This window comes from Egretta garzetta, unplaced genomic scaffold (genome assembly GCF_000687185.1).
Source record: "Egretta garzetta isolate BGI_Z169 unplaced genomic scaffold, ASM68718v1 scaffold85, whole genome shotgun sequence".
NCBI lineage: Eukaryota > Metazoa > Chordata > Aves > Pelecaniformes > Ardeidae > Egretta > Egretta garzetta.
In genome coordinates, this window is record NW_009259718.1 from 390,170 (window position 1) to 400,193 (window position 10,024).

A 10,024-nucleotide genomic window follows, 5' to 3' on the forward strand; every position below is an offset into this window, starting at 1 on the left:
GAGTTTTGATTCCTGCCATTCATGATTGCAACCGGGAGAGTCTTGCGGAGCTGATCTGCTGCTAGCAGCTGAATAATGAATGCACAGATAGAGCCGTCTTTATTAAAAGGAAATGTAGGGAAGAGCAAAATGATTCAGGTGACGTGAGTAGCAGCCCAACCTAACGCTTCTGGAGGGTTACAAAGAGATTGAAATCTTCCTTATTTTTGTACTTCTCCACATTTCCTACAATCAGAATGGGAAAGTAACATTATCCCTGCAGAAACATGATTTTAGCCCAACCTACGCTCAAAATCTCATAGGGAAAGCGAATGCTCTCAAAAAGTTTGGCCAGTTTCTAGCTCTTAGGAAACTTGGCTTGAACTGCAAGGGTGGGCAACTCCTCTGAACCTGCAAGATCTGCTTCTAAATCTGCTTCAAGATCTGCACTAAAATCAACCTGTGCAGGTAGATAGTGGTCCAGCAGTTGCTCTATCTGCCTGGAAACATTAGATTAAGTATGTATCCAGGGATTAGTAACAATTTACCAGGGATTAATTTTGGCCCACTCTGTACAGCTGCTGAAATGAAAAGAATAAATGTTAATGAGAAATTACATTGAGTTCTGGAGCATTTAGGGCAATTGTTTTCTTTCTATTTATTTTTAGAGAGACAAAATAAAAATAATGCTTAAATCAGAATAGCCATCATGGGTTAGAGCTGATGAAACCAGGTACCCTGTCCTCCAGCTGTAGCAGAGTAGAGAGACTCCATTCCCCCTCCCTCTCTGGGAAGGAAACCCTTTTTCTGTGTGCATTAAGGCAGGGGGTAGTGCCCAGTCTCTGTAGTATCATTACATGAACCCTTTGTGCTACAGCACAAACCACGTTTGAAGCCCAATCTCTGGTGCAGTAAAATGATGTTTGCTCCCTGGGGAGCTATGCCTCAGACTCTGGAGTATGTTGAAGTGCGCAGTTTTAACTCCCCCCCCCCCCCACCCCCCCCCCCCGCCCTGCCGCTAAGCCAAAGCTGGACGTTACCCACCGCTCTTGAAAAACAAACCCAAGATCTGTGAGTGTCCAACAGATATATGTGGGGTTGTTCAGCTGAAAAGGACAAAAGCTTTGGCCCACTTGATCAGCCTGCCTGCTGGGAAGGATTCCTCTGTTTAGTAAGTCAGGCAAAGGGCCTGGCTGGCTGAAGAGGCAGGATGGGTTGGTTGTCCCTGGCAGCTGGATGGGAACCAGGCTTCTCCTCTGAGTAAGTCTCCAGGTTGCAGAAGTCTCCAGGTGCAAGAAGCGTCAGCAAGCACTGTTTTGTGGTAAGGGAAATCTCCTGTTTGTCCTGTTCTTGCTCTGCCCCATGGCCCATTCACACACCATAAACAGCCACAGGGTCTCAGTATAAAGGTATCTCAGTCAAGGCTTCGAACTCTATTCACAGCCCTGTTATGCATCTCACAGCTCCTTGCTTCCTCAGACAATCAGATGAGCTGGGACGGGTTCCTCAATGAGACCCTTAATTCTGAGGAGAGATACAGAGCATCCCCTCCCAGTATGGAGCAGAGAAAATCTGCACAGGCAATTCCCTGAAAGCCTTGCATTTCACTCTCTTCTCTCTATCATCAGGTTTCTATCTTCTTTCTTTCTTTCTTTTTTTTTTTTTTTTGGTTTTTAACCTCACTGCAGTCAAGAGCTCCTCAGGGCAGGAACTATCTGTCTATCTGCCAGGAGGGTGCCACAAACATTTTAGGCACAAGTGTTGCCTCTAGAAACCAGGCACTACTACAGAAAGAGGAGAAAATTTAGCAGTAACAGGAGATCCCGGGCAAAAGAATCAGCATCCTGGCCAATGGCAGCTCTAGTGTTTTCTAAATGGTGGGGATTTTGAAAGAAAATTTTGTAGTAGATATGCTTATGCATGTGTAATGTGATAGATGTTTAAAGGAAGAATATGAAAGAACAATGAAAGATTATTCATAATCAAGGTACTACTATCAAGGTGAAAATATATAGGGTTCTTTTGGGGGGTAGGGGTGAAAAATAGAAAAAATGGCCATTGCTTCATAAAAGACCTTGCAGCCTTCTACTATGTGTCCCATCTTTGCAATCAGCCTGTGTTGCTGCGTGTCCATCCCCAAGCCTGGGGACAGCCAGTGAAATCCCCTCTGAGGACTACTGCACAGGAGCACAAATGCAGAACTCTAAAACGTTTAAGCATTATTTAGAAAGTGCATAAATCTATGGGAACTCATTATGAGTACTCTTAAGTTTCCATGGATATATTTTTTTCAATAACACTTGAATACTTTGAGGAGTGGCAACTCAGATGAACCCAAAAAAGCCTGCGTAGGAGAAAGCTGTAAAGGTTAGTCCTTTACAAGGTAACAGCCATATCTTCTGTCTTCCAACCATATAACAACAAAATGTTCTTGTCTTGTATTATCTTGATAATGATAGCCAGGGCTGTTCTTGCTTTTTACAATAATGTTCCCTCCAAACACCTGTTGCATTGTGCTGTGACTGTACATTGCATTAAAACAAAACAACAAGGAAATTTACTGAAATGTATAAAATACTGGTGGGGCTGGATGCTGCTGTCCCCAAGGTAAGACCTGTCCTGGTCTTGGCCTTCAAAACAGGAGGAAGAAATAGGATTTTCATCTCTGCTTATAGAAGCCCTCCCTTCCCCTTTTTCTTCCCATATCGTGCCTCCTCTAACAGCCAGGTCCTACAGCCCTCTCCAGCCGGGAAGGTGAAATCCTGAATAATCAGGCGAGTGCTGGCTTCTGCTCTCCAGAGAGGGGATCCTGGTCCTGGTGTTGTACGCTGCAAGTCTCTCAGCCTTAAGGGCATGCTGTATTGCCTGCACAGCATCAGCTCTCTACGCTCTTGTTCCCAGTGATGTAAGGTCACTCTTACATCCTAAAAACACAGTAAAACAAACAATGGTTTCTTTGCTATGGAGAAATGGCTGAAGGAAGCAGTATCGCAGTGCATCAGCAGCTCTGATGCCTTTTTGCAGGAACAACAGAGCGAGGGCTTTTGCAATCCATTCTGGATGTTGTTCCTATTTATCACTAATGCCTCTTCACCTTGTAGCTGTGCTAGCTTCCTTTTACTGCCTCAGGCTCCCCAAACCCACACAGGCAGTGCAAAGCACGGCACCGGGATGGCCCATGTATGCAGAAGCTGGTGACCACTGCTTGTGGTGCTTCCAGCAACCCCCCAGAGAGCATCACCAGCATCACTGGCAGAGCCCACGCTGAGGTACTGGAGGAGCAGAGCTTTCCATGACCTCAGACTGGTGCTCTCGTTGCGCAAGACCTTTGCAGAGGAAGTGCCGTTACGGTGCCGGCCGGAGCCTGTGCCCGCCATGTGCCCGGTGGTCCTTCCCCTGAGGTCCCATCTCACTTCATCTTTAAAGAACTAAACTGCAGCAGCTCCAGGGCTGGAGCTTGAAACTTTTTTCCTGACAGATTTTCAAAGGAGCTGTCAGGGGAGGATTCTTCTCCCCCAGCTGTGCCATGCCTACGTCAGAGGTTGTCATCTACAATATCTCTTTTTATGATCAACCAAAAGGAACAGGCACTGGAAGGGCATGGTTCATTTCTCTTTGCTGACTATAAAGGGAGTCCATCATGATGAGCCTAGCTGCAAACGTCTGCATTCAATCAAGCCGAGGGAGATGAATTCCATCCCAGTGCCCAAAATTTTTGGAGGCTCTAAACGTTTAACCCCATTGCTTAACATTCAGAAATTATTCCACATTTTTTCAGTTGGAAGCATTTCTCTCATTTTCTGGCAAGCTCAGTCTCTCCCTTCTTGCATGCTTTAAAAAAACCCAACATCATCTTGGCATCAATTCAGACTAAAACGGTAGATGCTTGTTAATTGTCTAACAAGATTGATTGATTAATTTTTTATCTATCTATTTATAAAACTCTTTTAACACTATGAAGCGCCATAGAAATGCCATGTCGTTGTCAATAATTAATGCAGTAACATCTGGTGGGCGCAAAGATGGATCACCGTCCCACAAATTAAGGTACACTGTGTTAACTTGAACACTATTTTTAGGTGAGTGCAACTCATTACAAGCCTTCACATAACAGTTCTGCTGAAAGAACGGGCCTTGCTTCTGACAGCTTTTATTGTTGTTCTTGCTGTGGCTAAAATAAAATAGTAGCCCGACGCTTTGTTTTCATCCGGATTATTATAGATATTCTTCCCGCTCGCACCATTCTGCTCAGTTTCTGGAGCCACCCCAGCAGCTGGGATACCTGGGCCCCTGCCAATGCTCCACCGAGCATCTGTCCTGTGTGCCTCTCCAGTACCCTCCCCAAGAGGTAACTTCTGTGAGAGGGTGTGTGTGTGATGGTAATGAGAGGCGTGTGGCTTCGTTTGATAAGTCCAGAGAAATATGTTGTGCATTCGGGTTCCAACTGATCCTTCCTTTTCAAGGCTGCAGGAAGTAAATCAGTCGTGTTTTAAATGATCCCACGCTCCAGCTGCTGCAGATTTGGAAATTGTTAATGAATGCTGCTCACAGTGTTATCTGCTTGTGGCCATATGGCTCTGTAGGGAGAAACTTCCATCCTGAAGTGTTCTGCGCACCTTTCCGCTGCACTTGGAGCGCCGCTTGGAAGGCAACCGTCACCGGGCTGCAGGGTGACAAACAAATGATGTTCAGTAGCCAGTGGCAGCTGGGCCTGAGGGGGAATTTTTATTTTTTTTTTTTTTTTTTTTTTACACAGGCTACTGGGGCAATTTTTTGGTTTCTGTGCCAGTGCAGAGCAGACCTTAAAGGCCTCGACTCCTGATGATGTGTGGACAGCCTTCTGCTTGGCATACTAATGCATGAAGTGAATCCTTTCTGATCGCATATTCCAACTTGGAAGCTCTCTGATTCCCTTCTAAAGGCTCAGAAACCTTTGGAACAAACGTCCATTCCTTCTCCCCGTATTCCTGTGCGAAAATCCTATGCCCTGTGCATGGCTAGTGTGAGGTTTTATCATAATGCTTGTCCGCTAAGAAGAAAATGTGGGTTAAAAGGCACCTCAAACATTTATTTTATCCATGTCTTGCCCAAAAGAGAATTACCTATGTCTGGGCCATTCCTGGCAGATATTTGTCTAAGTTTACCTGGATGGAAACTCACCCGTCCCAGACGATCTACTTCAGTGCATCTCTAGCCTTACCCATAAAACTTGAATGTCCAACTTGAATTCCTTTTGCTGCTGTTCACTATGTGTCCTATTCCCACCCTTTTTGCAGTGGCCTTTTATGTGTTGAAGTCAGCGCATCATATCCTCCTCCTCAGCCAATGTCATATTCTCTAGATTAAGCTAGCCCAGTACTTTCTATCTTTTCTCACAGATGTTGTTTTCTCAACTGGTAACCTTTGCTGGCGCCCTCCTCCTGGACTCTGCCCAGTTGAGCCACAAACATTTTGAGGCATGATGCCAGTTGTCGAACTGAGTTCGTATCAACGAAGTGCTACTAGGACTAGTGCTGAAGGATTACTTCCCAAGTCTTAACAGGAGTCTAGCCATACTTCTTAGTATGGTCTTACACATTTCCACAGCAGTGTGACATTGATGATTCACACCCTTATTTTGATCTGGTGGGAAGCCTTCCCACCCACCCTTTTCTCAAGTCCCTCTATACAGGCCTGTTACATAGATGGCAACAAACAGTTGCTTTTCAGTAACTAAGGGACTTGCTTCTCCTTACTGACTTTACCCCTGGGAGAGATGAAAAATCCCCTGTGGCTCCCAGATACACCTTAAAAGAGCAATCTCCAATAACCTTAAAATGATTACGCCAATCTGCAATGCTGTTCAAAAATTGGCTTCTCCACGTGAGGTCCTCTTAACCTCTATATGAAGCTTTCACCCTGTTTTGGCTGACACCAGCTGGGTCTTGGCCCTCCCTTGCCAGCAGAACAGAGCTCCCTCCAGCAACGGGCAGGTCAGGAAGGGCTTGGCTTGGGCTGTGGCATCCCATGAGTATGAAAGAGAGTGTTGTCGCCTGCCCCGCTGGAAGGGAGGACTCGGCATAGTTTAGAGGGAGAACGCTTATGAGAGCCCTTTGTTAGAAAACCCAGCGGCACAGTCAGCGTATTATCTTCTCTCCTCGCTTCATCGTGCCATGGAGCGCGGCAGCGGTCCCTTTAACATTTCCCTGCAGCTTCATGGAAAGGCCCCTCTGAGTGTTGTTCCAAGGACTTCAGAGCACGCCAACAAAAACAGGCAGGGATGATTAAACTACAGCCCAGCTGAGGTGAGCTTGACACAACTGCTGGTGTTCAGGTCAGCCAGTGCTTGTCTTCCATCCAGAGGATTTTCCCTCTGGCCGAGGAGGGTCCTGCCTCCAGGCACACAGCTTGCTAAGCTGAAAGAGGGAGACAGTGCTCAGAGAGGAGCTCCTCGGTGGCCCAGGGGAGGCAGATAACATGGCCAGCTTGATGGCTGTGTGAGGGGGACGTGGCAAGGCTCTGCACAGAGCAATAGGTGGGCTACTCCTCCAACTCCACAATACCATGACACCACCAAGAGCTTCCTCCCTGCCTGCGGCCCCCTTCCCCTCCTCCTGTGGCTCAGCCAAGCTCTTTGTCCTCCATGCTCCCCGCTCGGCTGAGGAGAAAACAGCCCTGCAGCAAGGCCGGGGACAATGCGGAATTCCCAGCCTCCACTGGTGGCGTCAGGGCCAGGCCAGCCAGTAGACAAGGAACCATTTGAGCTCAACTCTTCGGCAAGCTAAATGAGCGGTGCTGGGATCGATTGCACACAGGCCTGTAGATATTTGTCATGGGCTAGATGCACTGTTCCCAGGGGATGCAGCTTCAGCATGAGGGGCATCCCTGTCTCAGCCTCTGTAGTTAAGGAGCTGGAGTTGGGGAGAAGACCTGAACTGTATGGAGAGGCTTCCAGGAAAGTTAATGCCCTACTATGTTTCAGAAAAAAACCCCTCTTTTTTCCCAGCAGAAAATTTCTAACTCTTTTAAAATGAAGCTAGTTGCTGATCTAATTCCAAATGCTCTCTGCTTGACTTGAAAGTGATTTCAGCAACGCTTTGATCTGCACCCAAAAGCCACTGGGAATAGCACCAACTGCTCAAACAGGCCAAAGCCAAGACAGGAAAGGATCCCTACATTAAAAAAAAAAAGCATCCTGGTTCCTAGGCCTCCATCGGATCCAACCTGCACCTGGGCAAATTCACAAGCTCTTGTGCTTCTTTTCAAAATCAACACCCTCTGGAAGGTCATGTACTGTTGGGAATGTTTCCCTTCTCTTTCTAGATCATGCTATCCAGCCTTCTAATTACAGCTGGCTAGATTATTTTTACAAATAAATTATCCGACTAATTCAACCCTTTATCCAGCTCATGAATCATTAGCAAACAGACGTTGCTTTTTGTTGCTCTTGGTAATTATTTCATGAATGGTTCATGCAAATAAACTTCAGTCTGTGGGAGGTGTCTGCAGCTTGCTCCTCTCTCCCGTTTGGGCCGCGTAAGTGGCTCCCTCGCTGTTGTGCTGTGCTTTACTGCTCTTAAACTCGATGTCAGAATGCTTTTAATTACAAGATTTCTCCTTCCTCATGCAGAAAATACCCCTGCCACAGCTGTGTCCCAAATGTTACATGCCAGGCAGAACCCCATTCACACCAGTCCTCATGAATAAGAAACAAAAGAGAGTGGGGGAGGAGTGGAGACGAGCAGCTGTGCAGAATCTGAATAAATATTCACTGATTCCCTTTTCTGCAGCATCTGCTCTCTAAGTCTCCTCCTCACGTGCAAATAGCACATGAAGAGTGTGCAGGGAGTGCTAGGAGACAGTGGCATGCCACATTTTTCTAGGGGCTGGCCCACAGAAGTTAACAAGTCCTAATAATGTTTTCAGAGAGAAATAAAGATCCTTCTGATTCTTATAGTCCCCGGTGCTGCCTCATCTTCACATCTTATGTTTTAGGGGAAACATTCCATTGGGATAGGGCTCCACCAGCCCCATATCCCTGGGGCACGCAGCTTGGCATATCCAAAGGAGCCAGAAGAATAGCAGAAGCTTTCACGCTGGAGCAGCTCTGTTCAGCATCTCTCATAGTATCCTCTCCTGAAGGATTATCAGACAGATGTGTTCTAAGATGCAGTAAAACAGCTTGATGGCACACCTCATGCTTTCATGTATACTTTGGAAAGAAAAACCTTCCTGCAGGTGATCCACTTAGATCTTGACACATGACAACTGGCAGCCATGGTTGTTTTCACCTACTGGGCAGCCCTTCAGATTCTGCTCTTTTGCACGGGCTGGCCTCTTCTTCTCGCCCTGCCCTTCATTCCTCCCTACTATACCTTGCTGTTCTGTGTTGAATCCACAGCTGTTCTGCTGAGAGAAGTGTATCCTTTGTGCCTGTGTATTACTGCCTGTAGCCCAATGCAAAAAGAAAATGCTTTCTGCCCTTCACAAAAAAAAAAAAAAAAGACAAAAAACTTGGAATATCGAATTCACACTTAGCCCTAAGGGAATTGTTCACAAGATGCTATGAGCCAGCTCCCTGCAATTCTGTGTTCACATTCTCTGTTTAATGGTGCTCCCCCTTATTTACAACCTTTTATCTGCCGTACCTTGAAGGCACTAACAGACCTTAACTGCCCTGGCTGGCTTACCTGGGCCCTCCCTCCGTGCATCCTCTGTCCATTAGCCCAGACCTGAGCTTAAATAAAGCTCCTGGGCTACACTGCCCATGTACCTGTGCTCAGCTCTGTCCTGCCTTCATTAATTGTTTTTCCGGAAGGATGCTGGATCCACCTAGCAGAATCACAGAATGGCAGGGGTTGGAAGGCACCTCTGGAGATCATGTAGTCCAACCCCCCTGCTAAAGCAGGGTCACCTGGAGCAGGCTGCGAAGGACATCATCCAGGTGGGTTTTGAATATCTCCAAAGGAGGAGACTCCACAACCCCCCTGGGCAGCCTGTTCCAGTGCTCTGATTATCCTTGTGGTTGCTTTATGCCATGAACAGCATACTCCAAGGGGCTGTCATTTACTCCAAGTGTTGCACCAGGAGTTGAAAAGATAAAGAAACCTGCATATACACCAAAATGTGTGAAGCCTCTGACTTCAGAATAACACGACTACCTCAAATCTCTTCCACTCAAAAGTAACCTTAAGTGGCTACCACTAATAATGGTTCTCAATGATCTTGTCCTGCTGCTCTTGAGGAATTGTCCAGGTCATGAAACCGTTACCACAGTTGTCCCCCTTATACCCAGTCTCGTCAGAAGGGAGTTGCAGGAGCCCATCCTGCATTTGGAGTCGTCTCTCCTGTGGAAGATGGGGGATTTCAGTCTCAGCAGTTGTCAGGCTGATGTCTTTCAGCAACAATAATATCGACAAAGGGAGTGAGGGGCACTATTACAGACAATTAACCTGATTTCAGACTATGTATAGCCCCTATATGCATTGCAGCCATTCACTGAAAGATTCCGGCCATGGTATGGGGATTTCTGTTGCATAGTAGCCCTAAGCTGGAGGTGGGAGAGTGTCTTGTGGAAGCAGTGTAGGAGCTTGCTGTGCCAAGTTCATCACTCCATAAAAAGCCATCACGGGCAGCTATCTGTTTTAAGAGGCTGTTTGGCTCTTCTTGCTTCCAGAGGGTTTCATTTATTACTGTAGTTAGAGTGAGCTTCTAATATGCTCATCAAAGGCTTGCTTTTCTTTTTTTTTTTTTTCTTGACAAAAACTGAGTTTTCAAAGGAACGGATGCTCGTGAGAAATGTTTGTTCCCTTAGAGATTTTAATCCTTCAGAATAAAAAAAGCACTTGATTCTTCTCCAATTTTTTGTTTGTTTAGGCTGAGGAAAGGGTATTAAAACAAACAAACATTTTTCTATTGGAACTGAAATAGGATTAAATTGCTTGATTTGACTGAAGAAAGATTGCCCACATGAAATGAAACAGAAATTATGATTTAGTGTTCATTCCTAAATGAAACAAAGTTGGGGGTGGGGGAAACTTTGGAAAAAAAATGAAAGCTGTATATT